Source organism: Podarcis liolepis (assembly GCF_965112155.1).
Source record: "Podarcis liolepis genome assembly, chromosome: 10".
Taxonomy (NCBI): domain Eukaryota; kingdom Metazoa; phylum Chordata; class Lepidosauria; order Squamata; family Lacertidae; genus Podarcis; species Podarcis liolepis.
In genome coordinates, this window is record NC_139562.1 from 32,272,697 (window position 1) to 32,293,999 (window position 21,303).

The following is a 21,303-nucleotide window of genomic DNA, read 5'->3' on the forward strand; positions in this document are numbered from 1 at the left end:
GCTGCACTCCAATTATCAATACTGCCGCTAAACCCTCATGGCCCATTCTTCCAGACAAGTTTCGGGTAGAGATGAGCAGATTTCTCACTTCCCCTGTGTTATTGCTGTGCCAATCTGATATCCCTTGGGTTCTGCTTTGCTTGTCTTCCAGTAGGAATTCCAGATTTCGAAATGCCAGTAACAGATTATGCACATTCACCCTCTGCTATGATAAAGAAAGCTTCCTGTGGGAGTGCAATTGTAATTATGCAGAAAAGGAAAGTATTAAAATCCAATGTTTTTGAAACGGGATCCTGTAGGAATGCCATTTATTAATTTTAAAATGACCCTGGAAGCAGCAATTTCTTCCTGTGAGATCGCCAACGGGGGGGGGGGGGTTGACTGGTTTTCACATGTTTATCTCTTCATCCTATTGAACAATAGGAAGAACAAACTGTTGGCAATTAAATGAAATTAATAAACAAAATGGCCCCATCATTCATCAGACACCTATCTGTTCCTGAGGCTCAAAAGAATTCTGCTATATCAAACCAGAAAATCATCCAGACCAGCTTTCGTTTCAATAGTAGCAAACCAGACGCCTCTGGGAAGCCCACAATCAAGACATGAGTGCAATAGCACTCTCCTGTTCATGTTTCCCAGCAACGGGTATTCGGAGGCATAGCATTTTGACATCAGAGGTAATACATAATAATTGGCAGAAAAAATGATGGCGGACAAGGCTGATGCCCTTTTAAAACCTTCCAGAGTCTTGTGGTAGTGAATTCCATAGCTCAACTATTCAAACAACTACTTTGGCTGTGTCCACACTGGGTCATTAAGTGTGCCTGGGCGGTGTTTCCATGAGCACTTCCAATGTTATGCTTCCAAAACCTTTATCAATATCTTCCATCCACACCTGTAGGCAGCAGTTGATCGTACTTTTTTCCAGAAACATGAGAACAACTGTGGGCATATGCATGACTACAGTGGTACCTCGGGTTACATACGCTTCAGGTTACAGACTCGGTTAACCCAGAAATAGTACCTCGGGTTAAGAACTTTGCTTCAGGATGAGAGTAGAAATCGTGCTGCGGCGGCGTGGCAGCAGTAGGAGGCCCTATTAGCTAAAGTGGTGCTTCAGGTTAAGAACAGTTTCAGATTAAGAACAGACCTCCAGAACTAATTAAGTTCTTAACCCGAGGTACCACTGTATTTGTTTACCCGTGCACACTTTCCATTTTAGTTTTTTTAGTTTTGAAATACAAGTTTTTTGATCTACCAAATTTGCACAAAAGAGCAATCAATTTATTTATTTTTATAAAATTTTTGTGTTGCTCCAAGCCAGGAAACCTGAGGACCATTGTAGGCATGGAGGCAGGTATTTGTTTACCTGTGCACACACATTTCTTTTTTAAAAAACCCACAAGTTTTTTGATTCTCCAGATTTGCAGAAAAGAACAGTTTTTTTAAAAATTAAATATATATTTGCATCACTTGATGCCGGACAAGGATTTGGAATTGCTTGGATAAAATGTTGCCAATATAAAAACCCTGTTATTTTAATACAGCTGTTTTATTCAAGAGCAGTTCTGTGCAAAAGAGCTGCTTTAAAAATAAAAATACTGAGAACAATACTTTCAGCAACATTCACTGGAAAAAGGCAGGCAGCATCCCTTTCTTCAGGAAAGAGGGGATGGCAATGGAAAGCACCCTGTGTAAGATCACCAAATATGCTTTTATTCCCTTTTTTTGTTGTTGTTGAAAAATCAGCAGCCACACACAGAATGCACTTCATTATGTCTAGTCAGGTAACATGTAATTTTATTTTATATTTTCTTCCCTTATTGCAGGGGTCTGCAACCCGCGGCTCCGGAGCCGCATGTGGCTCTTTTACACCTTTGCCGCGGCTCCGGGATGGATACTAGCGAGGGGAGGAGGCGCATTGTGCGCCCGACACTCCCCACTGTGGCGGGCGCTGTACTGGCTGTGACGTCGCATGGGGGCGGTGCATGCGTTAGTCACGCACTGTCCCGACGTCACCTTCCCGCCCACTGTCAGATCGGACATTAAGGTAAGAAACAATATATGCAGTGTTATATTTGTTCTAAATGTCACAATGGTTTTGCGGCTCCCAGTTTTTTTTCTTCGGAAACGGGTCCAAGTGGCTCTTTTTGTCTTAAAGGTTGCAGACCCCTGCCTTATTGGATTAACCACGGATCAGGAAAATCTGAGTTTAGCAGGGGGAAAGTGCAAGCTGCCACTTGGATGAGGATGTTGTGTGGACACAAGCACCTTCAAATCCACATTAGACAAGTCCTTCCTTTTGTATATCCACCTGTAATACATCTTTCCTTACTCGCCTTTTTTTCTAAACTAAAAAGTGTTGTGACCTTTTCTGATAGGGGAGTTGCTCCAATCCAATTTTGGTTGCCCCTTTTCTGGTCTGTAGTTAGGAAGTTGGCTTTGTGGAGTGGGAGATCTGGGTTCTAATTCTGCCCCTTCTCCTTTGCATCTAAAAACATTGTTACTGAAAGAACACCCAAAAGAAAACTTTGACTTGTATCTCCCTGTAGCTGGGCATGAACCAACACCACCTATGTGCTGTTTCCCAATGAAAAAGTATTTTGTTCCTCTCATACAGATAAAAATACAACTGTGTTGAGAAGAGCGTTCCAGGGATAGCACATTATTCCCACAACAGTGCTTGAGCACTTCTCCTGGAAAACCCAAGAGGTCTTTGTGTATGCTTCTCCCAGACACTGGAACGTAGGAATCAATCTTCTACCAAATCAGACTACTGGTTTATCTAACCAGTATTGTCTACGCTGAAACATAGAGGCTCTGCAGGTTTTCAGAAATGGGACATTATTATCCCAGGAGCACATGTCATTTTAGGGCATGAAACTTTCTTCAGTGAGGGGTGTTAAAAATATGTTTTTTAGGGTAAATAATTCAAATCTGCTATTATTTGTAACATTTAGCTTGTAAAATCTACATTTGATTAAAAAACAAATAAACTGCTCTCGGAAAACCAAGGAAATTTAATTTTACCTTCTGAAAATGTCAGGTAATGCTTAATAATAATAATAATAATAAAATATAAATGCAAGTACTTGACAATCATATTTAATGATTTCTATGCAATGTTACAAATATTTTACTTACCTAGCAAAGCAAAATTATATTAATTTAACCAAAGTATGTTACAACTTTTTAGCACCCCTCATTTTTGGAATTTGAAAGTCCTCATTGGAGATTAAATCTGGAAACTTCTGAATGCAAAGCAGACATTCTACTCAGTGCTATTTTTCTAGAAAAAGAGGTGCTGGAACTCACCATGAACACCTCCCTCAGAATGGCAATGATTCCCACCTGAGAGGTACCAGAACTGAGTTCCAGTGAGCTCTGGCTGAAAAAAGCCATGGTTCTACCCAAGCTATGGTCTTTCTACCAATGGGCTGAGTGTTGTAATTGTAACAACAGTCCTGACTTCCTTCTCTAGCCCTGTTTACTTGGCAGAAAAGCATTTCAGTGTCTGGTGTACTGAGGAATGTGCTATGGTCTTTTCCTGGGCACTTTTGTGTGTTGGGGGCATGTGCATTACAAGTTCATAGAATTTTACGAGTTGGAAGACCCAAGGGTCAATGCAGGATCAATGCAGGATGCAATGCAGGAATCTCAGGTAAAGCCTCCATGACAGATGGCCATTCAACCTCTGCTTAAAAACCTTTCCAAGGAAGGAGAGTCCACCACCTCTCATGGGAGTCTGTTCCACTCCTGACTGTCAGAAAGTTTTTCCGACTGTTTAGTCTAGGGTTACCAGACGTCCCCGTTTCCCGGGGACAGTCCCCGTATTTGTGAATAAGTCCCTGGATAAATTCCATCCCCGAAATGTCCCCGGATTTCATCTAATGTCCCTGGGAAACGCAGTAGCGACAGTCTCAGCAGCCCGGAGCAGTTGGCTCTGGATGGCTTCAGGAGCTGCTCAGAAGCCCCCATATGATGGTAGTGCAGGGGCTCTAAGATGCAGCTTCCGGGCTTCCTCCACCTTCCCTGACCCCAGGAACTAAGCTGTGAAGGGAGGCTTTGCGCTGCCTATCGGAGCTTGTGTGCAAGCAGGAGGAGGCAGGGATCTCTCAGTTAGGCAACGGGAAGCCTCCCTTCCAAGCTGAGGGATCCCTGCCCCCTCCTGCTTGAACAAAAGCTGGGATGGGGCTGCTCCAATGGGAAGGAAGGCATCACACTGCCTGAGCCTCGTCATCGCTGCTCTCGGCCCTCCTTCTCTGCCTTCCATGCCTGACCCACCATGCACCACTTCCCTACCACCACCACCACAAAGAACCAACAACTCAGGGGCTGCCCAGGCTCATAGAAAAAGAAGATAGAAGCCTTGGAGGAAGGGGAAATGTGGTGGTTGAGGTCAAGGCGGCAGCCCCTCTGCCACCGCCATCGCTGCAGCATCAACGTCCCAAACGTGTAGTATGTATGTATTTATAGTGTCCCCGGATTCATTGAAAAAAAATTGGTAACCTTAGTTTAGTTGGAATCTCCTTTCTTGTAACTTGAAGCCATTGCCTTGAGTCCTACCCTCAATAGCAGGAGAAAACAAGCATGTTCCCTCTTCCATGTGACAGCCCTTAAGATACTTGAAGATAGCTATCATATCTCCTCTTCTCTAGACAGATGATGACGTGAAGTCATTCAGTAGTAACGATACAGTCGTACTTTGGAAGTCGAACGGAATCTGTTCCGGAAGTCCGTTTGACTTCCAAAACATTCGGAAATCAAAGCATGACTTTTGATTGGCTGCAGGAAGTTCCTGTAGCCAATCGGAAGCCGTGGGAGCCCCGTCGGACATTCAGGTTCCAAAGAACATTCGCAAACTGGAACACACACTTCCGGGTTTGCGGCATTCAGGAGTCAAAACGTCTGAGTACCAAGGTGTCTGGGATCCAAGGTATGAATGTATATTGATGCCTTTCCTGCATGGCAATTGTGACAGTGCCATCAGCCTGCCATCTCATGATTGGTGAACAATAGAATCCATGGAGCCTTGTAGAAGTGTCTGTTGGTGTTGTTATATCTGCAGCTATCTTCCGCAGTGTTTCTTTGTTCCTGCACATGCAGATGATTGCAACTACATGATTAGGATCCGAAGCTGTCCCCTTTACTGATAGAAGGCATCATTGTCTCTAGTCCAAAATATGAGGACACACAGTGGGATGGAGGGGAGAGAGGGAAATCATTGAAAATTGCCTCCCTCCCCTTTCCACTAATTGATGCCTTCTGTCAGCAGAGACAGCACTGAATATCACCCTATGTCATTATTAGCTCTGATATAGTTGCCACCAGTATTGTAGGAATATAGGCTCACCCTGTAATTCAGGCAACTTTTAGCTAACTGACAATCAAACATCAAAGTGAATTTGTGAGACTATGCTTCCTATGTCCTTTCAAGAAACATTAACTTGTTATTTTCACTTAAGTCACACAAGGAACGGTCCAAGCCACAGGTCCATGTAGTTCACCACAGAGTTTGAGGGGGTGTAGTAGGCAATCTTCTAGTCCAACTTTCTGCTCAGTGCAGGAAGTCCAGTGCTAGGACATCGCCAGCAGATGATTGGTCAAGTTGCTACTCTGTAAAAAGACCTCAAGCAATGGAGAGCCTAAGACTCCTTGAAGTAATAAGTAATTCCACTGCCCAACTGTTCTGTTTGCAAAGCAGGTTTCTTCTAGAGTGCAACCAATATCTGCCCTCTTGCAACTTATGCCCAATAAAACTGTTCACTCCTTATATATACCCAAAAAGTCACTGTGCTCTGCAAGAGAGGCCTGCTGCAGAAACCATCTTATCAGGAGGCATCGGGACTTCAGTATGGTGGCAGCTACCCTTTGGAATCCTCTCCTGTTACATATCAGACAGGCACCATCTCTGTTGTCTTTTCAGCAACTACTGAATGCCTTCCTCTTCCAACAAGCCTTTTCAGTGGTGATCTTTAGCCTAGTCCACATCTGTATTGGAACTATTTTTATCATAAGGAATTGTTTTTAAATATTTGTAACTTTTTATAATAGGAGGTGTTTTAAATATGGAACTGTTTTTAATTGTATTTACACTATTTTTGTTTTGCGGTTGTAATTGTTTTATTTGTTTTATAATTGTGCATTTTTTGGTTGGGACCTGCCCTTGGACCATGCAGTGAAGAGTGGATAAGGAATCCAATAAACAAGCAAGCAAACAAACAAACAAACAAACATGTCAAGTTTAGAATTTTTAGGTTGTGGTATGTAGAAATGTAGTACAGGCAGTGACCATATTTACGCATGTCCAGTTGACGTGTGACCGCGCACATGCTCATCACCACTGATGGAAATGGAGTGGAGGCAGAACGGGTTTAAGCATGCTCTGCTGACACACATAGGGGCCAAAAACGCAATCCCCGCACAAACGTCAAGTTGCTTGTATGTAGGAACAGTGAACTCTGCAATCGTCATGGAATAAGATTAATAAATTTGAAGAGGGAGCAGCGAAGAAGAGAGAAAGAGGCATATTTACAACTTGTGTGCAAAAGGGAGGATTATTATACAATGATTTGACAAAACTGCATTCACCCCCTTATATCACCAGGCAAGTGGACATTAAAGAGCTTGAGCTCTTCTCCCCTTCAGACACCTGATCTCAAATCTCAGCTTAACAACCACTGGAAATTCATTTTCAGTCAAGCCCAGGGTCACTAGGGATGAGTCCTGAGAATCTGTTCTGAATGGCAGGCCTCAGCCTTGAAATCTGTAATGCAAGAATAAAGTACATCTGATCAGATAGATAGGGCTTCCATTGGTTACATTTTTATGAGTCGTGACTGGTCCCATTAGGGCTAATGGGGCACAGCCTCATCAGCCGTCCTCAGGCAGCCCCCACGAACCTGGCTTCCTACCTACAATCAGTCCAGGAAGTGGCCCTGGCTGACAGCTTCCTCCTCCTTAGTCTCAGTTTTGCCCCTGTACAACTCAGCAGGGAAGAGGACAGGGCAAAACTAGAATGGCTCTGGCGCTACCTACTGTCAGCCTCCATGCCTTCTGGCCTACCAGTCCAGAAGAGCACTGGCCTCTGCTGCAGATATGTGTTCCAGCCTCACAATAACCTTGCAACAGGGGTTGCACTCAGGGGTGCCCAGGTAAGCCCCACCCTGCATAGTCCATCACAAGAGGCAGTGCACACACATCATTTGAATGGCAATGCCTAGCTTCTCAGCTGAGCCAGGATCTGAACTTGAGTAGCAATCACTTTTAACCAATACTCCACATATACCTGACAATGCAGGGACCGGCCCATAAAAAACCACAACGCATTTGTTAGCCTTGACAGGTGCCCAAAATGTCTCTGTTCTTTTCATTGCTCACTATGGTTCTTCTCAGCGTTTCCATGCTGGGCACCAAAGCCAGGCGCAGGCTTCGGAGGCTGCGTCCAGGCAGGTCTGGGAGCCGGCAAGGCACCAGATTTGGAACATTTCTATCTAGGCAAATAGGTTGCAGGATGAATGACACACATTTGCCCTCAGAAATCAGGCCAGTAATGGCAGAGGTGTCTTTCTGCATCAGACTCTGTTCAAGTAGACTGCAGAGGTGCTGAAGGATTAAAGCAGCTGGTGATCTGGACTGAGAAAGGGGCATCCTGGAGGTTCTGCCATTTGTCCCGTAAAGATTCGTGCACCTCTCCCCACAGGCACCCCCACCTCCCGCCCCCTCCAGTGGGGCGCAAGAATAAAAGCGGCAGAGTGAATGACTCCTGACCTACACATCAGGATAGGCAAAGCATCGTGGCAGATCTGTGTCAGGCAAGGTAGCCGCCTGCCTCCAGCCGTTCATTTTAAAGACAGATCTCCCGCACCCACCCACCCTCCGCCGCCCGCAATCTTTTGTCAGCAAGCCTCTCGGCGGACGTGATTGAGAGCGCAAGGTCCTCTCCAAAAGGACCCCCTTTCTCTGCAGAGGGCCTTTGAAGTCCTCCCCCTCCCCTGGAGTGTGCATTTAACAAGCAGGGAGCGAGGACACAATGTCACACACATCCTTCCAGTGTCGTGCTCTCCTCCCCGCTCCCCCCCCCCATCCTTCCTCTGCCAGACGCACACGCGCTAACACAAAATGACGGCTTCCTCGGCAGCCGGAGCCAGCAAAGCATTCTCTCCCCCGAACTCGGTGGGAGCGCAGGGCGCAGGGCAAGCCGCCCTGTGACCGATCCTATTTCCCTAAACCCCCACCCCACCCAAAAATCCCCCCCCCCTTTAAGACAAACGGCATAGAAAACGTCGCTAGAGAGACGAGGGAGGAAGGGGCGGCTCCAGCAAACCTCCCCCACCCCCACTCCCGATCGTGGGGCACTGCGTGGCGGCTGCATCCGCATTGCTATTGTGATGTCGTCAGTGGAAAAGATGGAGAGATTTCTTCTCGCCCACACGCACGCAGGCGCCTGGGCGAATGTGACCCCGAGGCCCGGCACCTCGCTCCGTTCCCGGGTGCCTGCGCCACATTTTGCTCCCGGGCTGCTTCGGATCAAAGGCCCCCGCGCCCGCCCCCGGGAACCTGCGAAAAAAGAGGGAGGAGGGGGGCGCACGGTCGCCGCCGCCGCCACCTAAGAGACGCGCGAACCCAATAACCCATTTCTGTCACCTCTGCAGCGCCGCAAGACGGACTGCTGCAGCGAGCAGCCAGGGCCTTTGCGAGCGGCCAAGCCGGAGGCTCGCGGCGGCCAGCCCACTAGGACGGCAGCTGCGCGCCTCTGAGAAATGGGCTGAAGCTGCTCGCCTGCCCCTCGCTTGCCATCGCTCCCCGCCTCCCTCCCCGCATGCACAGACCCAGACACCGCCGCCGCCGAATGCACCGCACAGCCGAAGCGTCACTGGGTGGCTCGCACAGAACACACAGCCCCACGCCACACACACACACACACACACAGCCCAGCGCGTGTGGTCTGCAAGATCTGGCCTCTCCGGGCCAATGGGAACTTTCAAGAAGAAGAACGCAGACATGGAGCCAAAGCTACTGTACCTGCTTTCAGGCATCATTCTCGGCTCTTTTTTTTCCTCCTGCTGCTTCTCCCCACCCCCTTCCGATTTATCTCAGCTACTGGTTTTATAACGGGGAGGGGGAGACGGATGGGAAGAGGTGGGGGCTTTCATTCCCCCCCTCCCCTCTTCTTCAAGCCCCGTCTGCACCTTCTGTTTGAGCCTGCAAGTGAAGTCACAAGGCTGACTCTCTGACATCACATGGAGTCTACAAACACTGGATTGTGACTTCACTGCAGGATGGAGCGCGGAGGATTAAAAAAAAATAAAAAGGGGGAGGGGAGGGGGGAAAGGCTCTTATTCAAACACATATCTGCAAGAGTAACAAAGGGATCACAGTGAGAAAGACTACCAGAGGGAATACCATATATATATATACATACACACACATAAATAAATACACACACTATTTTGTGTCTAATAAAATAATATTTCAAGATGGATTGAGAAAATAATGGGGAAGAAGCAGCCCCTCTTCCCTGCCATAAGTAAGTAAAATATTATTTTCTGCGCACAAGCACTTCCCCTTCAAAGAGTGTGGACACAACCATCCCAAGATCAGTTTGGTGGTCAAGATCAAGTGTGCATTGTGGATAGGAAGGACTGAGGACAGGGAAGCTTTGGGGGGGGGGGTTGTCACTGCAAGAAATAAAAACAGCAGAACATGCTTAGCAGTTTAGAATCAGTTGCACTGGCAGAGCTCAGAAGAGGTAACCTGAATAGAATTCAGCCAATACCAAATTTGATTACATGAAGGTCAAAGGTGCAATAAAGTCAATCTGCTTATTTCACTTGAAGGACCCACAGACAGAAATTCGCAACCACGCACTGGAATTGCTGCCTATCTCTCGCTGTGAGAGGGCCTAGGACTAGAAAGGCCACGAGGGGCACTTGTCCTCATGTCTACCTAACTCAACAGGAGGCAGAGGGGCTGAGCCAAGGATAGAAAAGAGCAAGCACCTTCAGTATACTACACTATTTACTACTAAGTGACGTTCTCGATTTGGCCAGCAACTAAATGGGCAATGATATTAGCAGGAAAACAGACGCAGGAACATCTTCCAGGGATGTTTAATGATTCTGTACAGAAAAGGGTTATAACCACCCAGACTAGGGGGCAGGGTATGTTTAGGAAGAATAATTAGCATCTTTTGAATTTTTAGGACAAAAAAGAGGAGTGTTACAGTTATCCTTTTCAAGGCAAGAGTCAGATCTGCAGACTCAATGTTTGTTCAAGAGTGGTCCAAATCAGGTTCCTCCTCTCTCCTTTTCAGACATTAAACCAGCATCAAAACCAAACTTCCAATAATTAAGAGGCCACCAGGGATACTTATTTATTTCATGAAAGAAGAAGGTAGGGAGGGAAACAACAAGACTAACAAATAAGGACAAGGAAGTGGCAAAGGGTGGGGGGGGGACACACACAAAACAACAACACCCTAACAAAACAACTGTAACAAGAGTAAACAAGAAGCCCAAACAGGACATTTATCCTGCAGAGAAAAATATCAAACCGACCAGAGGCAGAACACATCTGGAGAGCCAATGATAGGATGGCTTCTCCTTCTCCTTGCTTGCACACCACAAAAGCAGCCCCTTACCCCCACAGATATTTCCCCATGGAAGGCAGTGAGTGGAGCTTGGATAGAGCCATGAGGCAGAGATGGATGCAGGCAGAAGAAAAGACTGGGACGGATCTGCAGCTTCTCCCTGCAACTGTCTCTGGAAGCAGCAGTGGGGTGGTGCCACGCTGTACTCTGCCCTCCTTGCCACAATCCCTGTGTGCCTGCCTATGTGTATGCAGTACAGTGGTACCTTGGGTTAAGTACTTAATGCATTCCGGAGGTCCACCCTTAACCTGAAACTGTTCTTAACCTGAAGCACCACTTTAGATAATGGGGCCTCCTGCTGCTGCCATGCCGCCGGAGCACAATTTCTGTTCTCATCCTGAAGCAAAGTTCTTAACCCGAGGTACTATTTCTGGGTTAGCGGAGTCTGTAACCTAAAACATACTGTATTTTTTGCACCATAACACTCACTTTTTTCCTCCTAGAAAGTAAGAGGAAATGTCTGTGTGTGTTATGGAGGGAATGCCTGCGGGTGGCGGGGGGGATCTGCTGCAGTCGTGAGCAGAGGATCCATGGTTCCCCTTCCTTCCCTTCTCCGTGGTTACAAAGCATGGATCCACATGGATCCTCAGGATTTTTGCATTGGGCTACTCCAAACTCACTGTCAGATCACATGTCTGTGGCCACAGCATGAACCACAAAAATCATATATCCACTATTTCGTTTAGAATATTTTTTTTCTTGTTTTCCTCCTCTAAAAACTACATGCGTGTTATGGTCTGGTGCATGTTATAGAGCAAAAAATACGGTATGTAACCTGAAGCGTATGTAACCCGAGGTACCGCTGTAGTATAAGGTACATTTGGCAGCAAGGAATAACTAATTTCACAGTTACCAGAGTGCTGGCTTTTAATCATAAAAAAGGGGGGAGGAGTAAATTTCTGTCTTTGAAATAATATTAAGAAGTGGCCTCTTAAAACAAAACAAAGCTGTTGGTTCAGTATTACAGCTGTTCAGAATCTACCTTTTATTCTTACCTCTATACCAGGAAATTCCCTGGGCCACAGATACACGCAGAGTGCCTGCTAACATCTCAAGATGTTGCATATATAAAAGCTTGCCTACTCCAAAAGACACTGGCTATACAGTGGTGCCCCGCAAGACAAATGCCTCGCAAGACGGAAAACTCGCTAGACGAAAGAGTTTTCCGTTTTGGAGGTGCTTCGCAAAATGAATTTCCTATGGGCTTGCTTCGCAAGACGACAATGTCTTGCGAGTTCCTGCTGGTTTTTTTCCCTCCCCCCCTTTTTCTAAGCTGCTAAGCTGCTTATCAGCTGATCCAATCAGCAGATAAGCCGCTAAAAGCCGTTAAAAGCCGCTAATAGCGCTAATAGCGCTAATCTGCTAATCCATCAATGGGCTTGCTTGGCAAGACGAAAAAACCACTAGACGAAGAGAATCACAGAACGGATTCTTTTCGTCTTGCGAGGCACCACTGTATTAAACAGAAATCTATATATACCGTATTTTTCGCCCCATAGGACACACCGGCCCATAAGGTGCACCTAGTTTTTTGGGGGGGAAATAAAGGGGGGGAATTTATTTATTTTTCCCAGGCGCGGGGCTGGGGCAGGGGAAGCCCGAGCTTCCCCGGACCCCAGCCCCCAGAACAGGCAGCTCTCCGCAAGCCGTGGGAGCCCAGCGCCGGGCTCCCACCGCTTGCAGAGAGCTGCACGAAGCTTGAAGCCTGGGCGCGCCGAGTTCAGTGCGCCCAGGCTTCAGCATGCAGGCAACTCTCCGCAAGCCGTGGGAGCCCAGCGCTGGGCTCCCACCGCTTGCGGAGAGCTGCGTGAAGCCTGGAGAATCCGAGAGCAATGGCGAAGTTGCGCGCAGCTTCGCCATCGCTCTCGGAACTTGAGGGGCAGGGGGGATAGCTTCCTGAAGCCTACATTCACCCCATAGGACGCACACACATTTCCCCTTCATTTTTGGAGGGGGGAAAGTGCGTCCTATGGGGCAAAAAATACGGTAATATATATTTCGGTCAATAACCAGTAGAGAATAGAAATCTCATTTCATGTGGCAACCCTGGCACCACCCACTGGTAAAATGGAAAGAGTGTGTCACAAGAAAAAACGCAGGCACAGGATGTACTATTTTTATTTTGTAGTATTATTGCAGAGTTAAAGTGAAGGATAATATTCAACATTACCTAAGTCATTTACAGTGGGCTATTTTCAACTAACTCATTGCCCTGGAACAAGCCAGCACAAGGATTCCTACTAGCACAATGGGATTTCCCCCTTCTCTTCCTCCCTTGTGTACCCCACACCCTCCCCAAATCTGCTCTGGTGGGTCAGGAGAACCCCCAGAACAGCATGTGAGGAGAGGAGAAGAAAGATTGTTCCGCTGGATGAGCAGGAATGTTTGCACTGACAGAATGATCCCTTTAGCCCACATTGAAGACAACCCAATATCTGTTAATTTCCCCCGAAATCTTGTCGTTTTTACTGTCTCTTTATCAGATTATGTTGAATATCATCTGAGGTTGGTTTGCATGTTTTAAGGTGCATATTTTCTCTGGGATGCCACTGTGGCATTCAAGCCCCTCCAAAGACTTGAAGAAACCAAACATACCTCTCACCTAAGTACATTTTTACAATGGCACTAGAAAGACTGAATCTGTGAATACAAATGCTATACACAACTCAGGAAAGTACTATTTGAATTTGAATTTTAGTCGTTAGAAATGTAGCTATTTCATTATGGTCATTATACGGTAATTCATTTTCCATTGTAAGCAATTTGTATTTTATCGTTCACATGAACTGACCAGAGAACTTGGCTGGATGGATGGTAGACAAATGCAATAAATAAATAATGTCAGAAATGTGTATTACTGTTCTGTGACCACAGTTTATGTTCTATGAAAGAACATGGCATCCAGAATCTTCTCTCAGTAGCAGGTACTAGAGATAATTTTCTTTCTTTCTCCTAAGTGCCCCCCCCCCATTTTGTCTCATTTTTATGTAATAAAGTATGTATATGCACATGTTGGGATGCAGGGAGGTGAATCTAATTCTGAAGAGAAACATTGCAGACCTGAAACTGTTGTTCTTCTGGTGCTCATCTTTATATTCATTCATATGGTACAGAAGCTAAATGTGGGATTTCAGAGAGATCACAGATGAAATAGAACTATATTTTCCTGAAGAACTCAGTTGTTTTAAAAGAAGAGCCCCCCCCCCCAACTTTATAGTTCAAGATATGACTGAAAGCCTGTGAGCAATGACTGCCAACTAGTCAGAAAGGTAGCCAAAAAAGCTGTTTGTTTGTTTGAGGTATATGTAGTCCAGTTTTCATCTAAATGCCCCAAGGCAAAACACAGTTTCTAGTGGATGGGAGTAGGGCTTCACTTTACAAATCAGTTAAGCCAAAATGCAAAGGTTTAAGCTTATTTAGTCTCAATGAAAACACTAGGGTTTAAAATTATGACCAAGTATATTCAGGTTTACTGGTTTGTGAACAGATCTGGCAGCCTCCTTTACATCCTAAGAACCTTTCAGGCCTGGTAGATATGCACAGTACAATTAAAGCAAGGATGGAAAAATCTGTAGGTCTCTCCAGATGTTGCAGGTGCCATCATCCCTGACCACTGGTCATGCTGGCTAGGACTGAGATGGAGTCCAACAACCCCTGGAGTACCACAGGTAGCTAGCTCATCACTGAATTAAAGGCTGCTTACTAGTACAAATCAAAAATCTAAACCAAGAGAATGATTTTTTTAAAGGTCAGTTTCAATGGCCCATTCCCTATGGTAGAAACACATGTGACTATTTTAAGATGGTCTTCTTTTCAATTTTCAATTCTGCATCATATGTTCAACTTGGCTTTGCCTGTGGCAAGTATTGCCAAGATGAGAGAGACAATATTTTAAAATTACTTCTGCATATCAAGAAGACCTTTTCCAGAAGACCCTAAGCATGCTCTCTGAGATTCTACCGTGCATTTTTCTGTTTAGGGATATTTGTACACTGTTAATTCCCTGGCAGGTGGTAGCAAACATTTGTTATGTTTCCCTAGCACTTTCCCCAGATGCTTTTCTGGAACAAATTCTAGGGAAATGTATTTTCCTGCTAAGTTACTGCAGTAAAGGGATGCATTAGTTTTTGATGTGATTGGGTCCTCATATGTTGCCTCAGTTTCACATGTGGAGCAATTGGTGTCAAATATTATATTCCCCACAAGAAAAAACAAAAAGTTACCATGTCAGAGGTCCTGTTCACACATGCATGTTCATAGCTTCACACCTGCAATATCAAATGATAGATTAGTCATACATGTGAAAGAGGTGTCACAGGGGCTGTTGTTTTTTTAAACAGAGGTTTCTTATCACTTTCTAATGAAGGTAATTCACACATTCAGGTAAAAGCCATCAAGTGTGAGTAATGAACTGATGAGATATAAAAGAGATTTACAAGCCCACCATTGAGGGGCAATTCATTGTCCCATTGAAATGGTACAGTGGTACCTCGGGTTACATACACTTCAGGTTACAGACTCCGCTAACCCAGAAATGATGCCTCGGGTTAAGAACTTTGCTTCAGCATGTGAACAGAAATCATGCAGCGGTGGCGCAGCGGTAGCAGGAGGCCCCATTAGCTAAAGTGGTGCTTCAGGTTAAGAACAGTTTCAGGTTAAGAACACACCTCCAGAACAAATTACCGTATTTTTTGCACCATAACACTCACTTTTTTCCTCCTAAAAAGTAAGGGGAAATGTCTGTGCGTGTTATGGAGGGAATGCCTATGGGTGCCATGCCTACGGATTTTCCTCCTCTAAAAACTACGTGCGTGTTATGGTCGAGTGCGTGTTATAGAGCGAAAAATACGGTAAGTTCTTAACCTGAGGTACCACTATATTGTTATCTCATGTAATGGTGCCTCATCTTATTTCACATAGGAGGGGAGACATTTGTTGGAAGTAACACCCAATTCAAACTTGTGCTCTTGGATTCATTAGACCTTAGAACAAACACATTTTTTAAACACTGTTAGTTATCAGGTGGGGGGGGGAATTAAACTATTGCACACAAATAGTTCCTCATGCAAAATTGAAAAGGTACAGCTTTCCTGCCCCAAGACTATATTGTGTTAAAAATGAATCTAAGAATCAGCCTTGAGTGACATCCTAGAAAAAGATGGATAGTGCAGATTCCTCCTCAAATGCTGAATATTGGGGGGCAAAGAGAAATAATACCTTAGTGTCGACTTCATTTAGTGCCTATTGCGTACTGTACATTTAGTGACCATGGAGAAAAGACTGTGGGGTTAGTATGTATTATCTCCTGTTGCAGTAAATACAGGCCCAACAAGTACTTTGCCCTGTAAAGTTTTCTTTTTATTTAGACTGGCTAAGAAAAATGTGTGGGATAACCAGCTTCATATAACTAATGAGCTTAAGTCTAATAAATGCATGAAGGGGTTAAGACCATAGAGTCAGCTGTATTGCCAGGTGTAGTTCACCTTGGGAGGGACTAAGTATTCAGCCCTTCTGTTCTCTCCTCCCTGAGAAGCTCAACATGTGAAGAGGTTTGAGCTGGTAGCTGTAGCTCAGTTTGCATGGCTCTCACAAGCCATGCTTGAGTTCATATACCAGTAATTTAGGAACTTTCACCATTTTGTAACTAAGTTTTACTTCCTATGTTCTGAAGCACATGAATCTGACCATTGGAGAGTTTGCAAGCAAACCATTTTTAACACACCAAACATATGGTCTTTTTTCTATGCTGGGGGAAGTAGGAAACTCTGGAAAGGCACATTTTAAGGGGATATTTTGGAACTAGCTTTAAAGGGCACATTTTAAAGTTTTACAGACTATATTTTCATGTTTAAGTTTGCTGCATATTTTGTAATTTTATATCTAAGTGGGACATCTGCATCTAGAGAATGCTACAATCTAACCAGATTAAGATTGGTTGAAGCCTTGGAGCGATACTAATTTATGAGGGGGCAGAAAAAGATGGCTCTTCATAGCACTAAGATGTAGCACTAGGGTAAATGGAAACAAAATCTGACATCTACAAGCACCAAGTCCCATTTTGCCACCATTTTATATGTCTTTAGATATCTTCACAACAGCCATGTGAGGTAGGATAGGCTGAGAATTGTTGACTAGCCCAAGGGAGTAAGCAAAAACAATAAGAAGCGAAAGTGAGTTAGAATGTGAAACTGCACATGCTCAGAATATTTTCATTTTTGTTTATGAAGGTTAGCAAAATGCTATCTGTTTGCATTTTGCTGCAAGTTGTGAAACACTACATGCTCAAAGTATTTTTTGTAGTCAACAGAAGCTTGTGCCACAATAAATTTGTTAAGTCTTTCAGATGCCACATGAGTTCATTTTTGGTATTTTACTTCATGTATTCCATTTTTGGGAGAATGGGGCTTTATTGTTGAGAACTGCACCAGGACTCCCAACTATCTTAATCTGGCTTTGGCTATCCAACTAGGGACAGACAAATGAGACAGTTGACATTTAATGAACAGTGGACTGATTACATTTTTGTGGGGTTTTTGGCTTGTTTATTCAACTGATACGTTACTGTAAAATAATTGATAGTATTAATGTATGTTTAATCTATAAAATAAACGCTGTTCACATTGATCTAGCTCAGGAGCAATTGCCAATCTGTCCTTCCTCATCCGTAGCTGAGAGCTATGAGTATTCCATTGGCTCGTATGCATCATCACATTATGGAAAATGGAAAACGATCACAAAATGATGAAAGAACCCATACCTGCACAATTCTCTCCCATCCCCCATCTTGCTGTAGATCTCTTGCAGCAATTGTTACCTGGGAAAAGGAAATACACATGTCCTCATACAGTTTCCATGTTCAAGGAAACGAGGCAGGGGAGGGAATGGGCCAAAGAGTACATGCAGATGGGAGCAATCTCTGCCATAATACAACAACACCGATGTGACAGAGCATCGAGTTGTGCAACAACCTGATGTGACAGTAGACCATGAAATACACAAGAAGCACACTGACAGTTGTGAAGATGAAGATGTGATAATGTTATCTGAAAAGGACACAGGTTACCCTTCATTTCAATAATGTTAATAATTAGCAAGTAAACAAAGATGTTCTTGTAAAACTTCATTTTCTTAATGCTGCATTATAACTCTAGGGGGGAAATTGTCGATTGCAAACCTCATCTGCAAAAATTGCAACTTGATATCACAGCATACAAGTGTTATAAGAAAAAAGAAAACTACAGATCATCCTTGGACTTGCTTATACTGTATATAAATTGAACATAAAATTGTGGTCCCGTCTTAAGGTTCTGCTTGAAGCAATGTGACTCATGTGATTTCTGCACTCTGGGAGTCACACTAACCCAATGAAGAACAAAACTGAGCAGTACGCAGATACTAGAAACTACAGGAGCCAGTGTAAAAGCTCTTTATCTAGAAGGGGAAGAACCCAACAAAACATCAAAATCTGGGTTGAATGCTATTTTTGGGCTTCTCTAATAGGACATGCGTGTGTGTGTGTGTGTGTGTGTGTGTGTGGAATATAGATATAAAAGGCTTTTTTTCAGCCAGAACGCTCTGGAACTCAGTTCCAGCACCTCTCAGGTGGACACCATTGCCATTCTAAGAGAACAAGAGAGGTGTTCATGCTGAGTTTCAGCACCTCTTTTTCTAGAAAAATAGCACTGCGCAGAGAATAAACAATCAGTCCCCCGGGCTTCTCAGTGCTCACTGCCCAAGAGTCTTAGTGCACATCCTACTGTCTCTAAATAATTCTGAATTGATGCTTGAAAGAGATTTCTAAACAGCCATCTGAGTGAGCAGTCCCAATTTCCTTTCTTTCAGGCTACATGCCAATATTTCATGAGCCCCATCATTTCTTCTCATTTACTGTCACACTTTACACCCCATTTTGCAATTAGCACACTGTTTAACATAGCACTGATGCTATTTACTATATATTTTGGGAAACTGTCTATTTGATATGCATTTGGACACCTTTTATGATCTTGTAACCAAATTATGAGAATTATGATTATGGGGACTTCCAGGTGAATGTGGCAATGAGTAAGACTGCTTGTCCTTGAGCTAAGCAGTCTGCTTTAATTTGTTTTTAATTTGTTATGAATTGTTTCAAAGTTTTAAAGTCAATTGGCTAAGCAGTTAATGTTAATTGCTACATACAAGCAATGAGCATATTTGTTTTACTTCTATGTGGACTTAAAAGCCATATATTTTAATTGGAAGACAGGCACTGGGAGAGCAGCTGTGTTGGCTCTGCATTTTTAACTGATAAGAAAGGCTTAGAAGACCGTCTCAGCCAAAGGATACTCTGCAGTTTTTACATGGTTATTACATGAGACCAGACCCACATTGCTTCAGACAAAGTGTACAGAACTCCACTGCCAAATTTACTCCAGAAATGTATGCTGGACTATTGTGACTCAGCAAGGGAGGCAGAGGTAACTGGAAATAAATTGTGTCAAGATGTAATTAATATGTATTACATGGGCAGCTACGTGGCGAGTGTGCAAGTAATGGGGCTCGTGATGCCTTATCTCAAGTAGGATGTTTTGCTACAAATTCCTTTAGTGAAAGCCTAACTAACTGGTCAACCAATCCAGACTTGCTAGGAGCTGAGATATATGTTCCCAGGCAACCTCAGCTTCCTCCACATAATGAAACCTCAACTATGCGTAATAACAATATTGGCATAATACTCGGCCACAACAGACACTGAACCTCCCTCACTGTGGGAACTTTTACACATCCCATGTCTTCTGTCTAAACAAACAGTAGAAGGAATCTTTAGAAAAACTGATGCATTAGAAAAAGTTTAAATTCCATCACTGGTGCACTGGCTGGGTTTGTGGAGACATGAATTCTGAATGTAGCCCATCCAGATAAGCCCTACCTGCAAATAAACTTTTGTATACAGTGGTACCTCGGGTTACATATGCTTCAGGTTACACACGCTTCAGGTTACAGACTCCGCTAACCCATAAATATTACCTCGGGTTAAGAACTTTGCTTTAGGATGAGAACAGAAATCATACTCCGGCGGCGTGGCAGCAGCAGGAGGCCCCTTTGCTAAAGTGGTGCTTCAGGTTAAGAACAGTTTCAGGTTAAGAACAGACCTCCAGAACGAATTAAGTACTTAACCTGAGGTACCACGGTAATCTTCTTTCAAACGTCATAACCCCACCTAGGTCCTTAAGCAGTCTCTTTTCTCCTCTCTCCAAATCTTTATTCTCTTCTGTTTTGCTTAACTCATTTGCCTTTGCCTACCCATCTTGGCCCTATTTCTCATTAGAGTGGTACCAGCTTCCTGTTTATCCTGTCCCAACAGTCCCATTCCATCCTGGATAAAACTGAGCCCTTCTCTTTTGTACAGGCCAGACTTCTCCCCAAATGCTCTCCAGTTGCCCTCTTCCTGACACCCATGTACAGTGGTACCTCAGGTTACATATGCTTCAGGTTACATACTCTTCAGGTTACCTACGCTTCAGGTTACAGACTCTGCTAACCCAGAAATAGTGCTTCAGGTTAAGAACTTTGCTTCAGGATGAGAACAGAAACCGGGCTCCGGCGGCGCGGCAGCAGCAGGAGGCCCCATTAGCTAAAGTGGTGCTTCAGGTTAAGAACAGTTTCAGGTTAAGAACGGACCTCCAGAACGAATTAAGTACTTAACCCAAGGTACCACTGTATTGCAACTCCACAGCTGTGCCTTTTTCACTGACTCTCCACATGGAATCGGTAGCATTTCAGATACTTCCTTTGAAGTTGGATCACCTGATGTCATATGGCTTCAGGTGATTGACAGGCTGCACCCACCTATCAGATGTGGCCCACAGAGAGCAGGCCAGCTTTGGCCCACTGGCCAGGCCCAGTTTGCCACCCCTGCATTAGACCTCTCAAATGTATGGTGCAGTGTATTTCCCTACATAAAGGACTGTATCTAAACCATGTGATTTATCTCACATCACATTTCAAATGTATGCAAGCTTTCCTACTGAGAGACCAGCTACAAAAGAAGTGAGCTGTGTTTAGAGCAGGGGCATGGACACTCTGTGCCCATGAGCACACAAAAACCAGCAGCTAGCCCTGTTTGACACTTGCTTATCACCTGGATAACCTACTGTCCAAATTCTTCCTCACTTTTAGGGTTGAATATTGTATAACCCACCACAGCACATGCATCATTTATATTATCTTCGGCCGTGATCATCTACAGCAGAGTGTAAGAAGTCTAATGAGTATCCACCATCCCATAGGTATGGAGCATATTTAAAAAACGTTGGGCCTAGGGGTATTGTGAAGAAATTCCTGGAGAACAGCCAAACTTAAAACAGATGTGGATCAAAGCTGGAGACAAGGATCAGCAGAAATGTTTTCTTGTTCAAGGGCAGATGCTATCTTTCAAACAGGTTGTTAATAAAATGAAATATCATTCTTTGATATATATTCCCAACTTCTTCAGCTTTGTGTTTGTTTTAAAATTGGTCAATCCAATGAAAACCTAATTTGAGAAGCTCAGCTTCAGTTGGACTATACCCTGAGCATTAAAGTTTGAAAGGGAAAGGAATAATGTGCCTTAAAAGTGTAAACATGCACACAAACACACAATAGTTGCTTGCATTGGAAAGTAGTGG

The 21,303-nt window shown here is 44.3% G+C and overlaps 1 protein-coding gene and 1 long non-coding RNA gene across 16 annotated transcripts in view; one reads left to right on the forward strand and one right to left on the reverse strand.

Moving 5' to 3' along the window:
• Positions 1-21,303, reverse strand: part of TCF20 (transcription factor 20) — a 201,662-nt gene that overhangs the window by 87,378 nt on the left and 92,981 nt on the right. For 12 of the 15 annotated variants that reach the window (XM_083462632.1, XM_083462644.1, XM_083462643.1 and 9 more), the window contains 2 exons: positions 17,412-17,468; positions 14,878-14,922 (listed from right to left, as the gene is read on the reverse strand). The gene's annotated coding sequence lies outside the window, so the exon portion shown is untranslated. Of the gene's footprint in view, positions 1-9,027; positions 9,240-14,877; positions 14,923-17,411; positions 17,469-21,303 lie in introns of those variants that run through there. The other 3 variants (XM_083462634.1, XM_083462628.1, XM_083462639.1) reach the window with 2 other exon arrangements.
• On the forward strand, positions 9,362-21,115 carry LOC310687538. Its single transcript, XR_014516460.1, has 3 exons — positions 9,362-9,532; positions 10,319-10,398; positions 20,816-21,115. It is a non-coding gene; the product is annotated as an uncharacterized lncRNA (long non-coding RNA).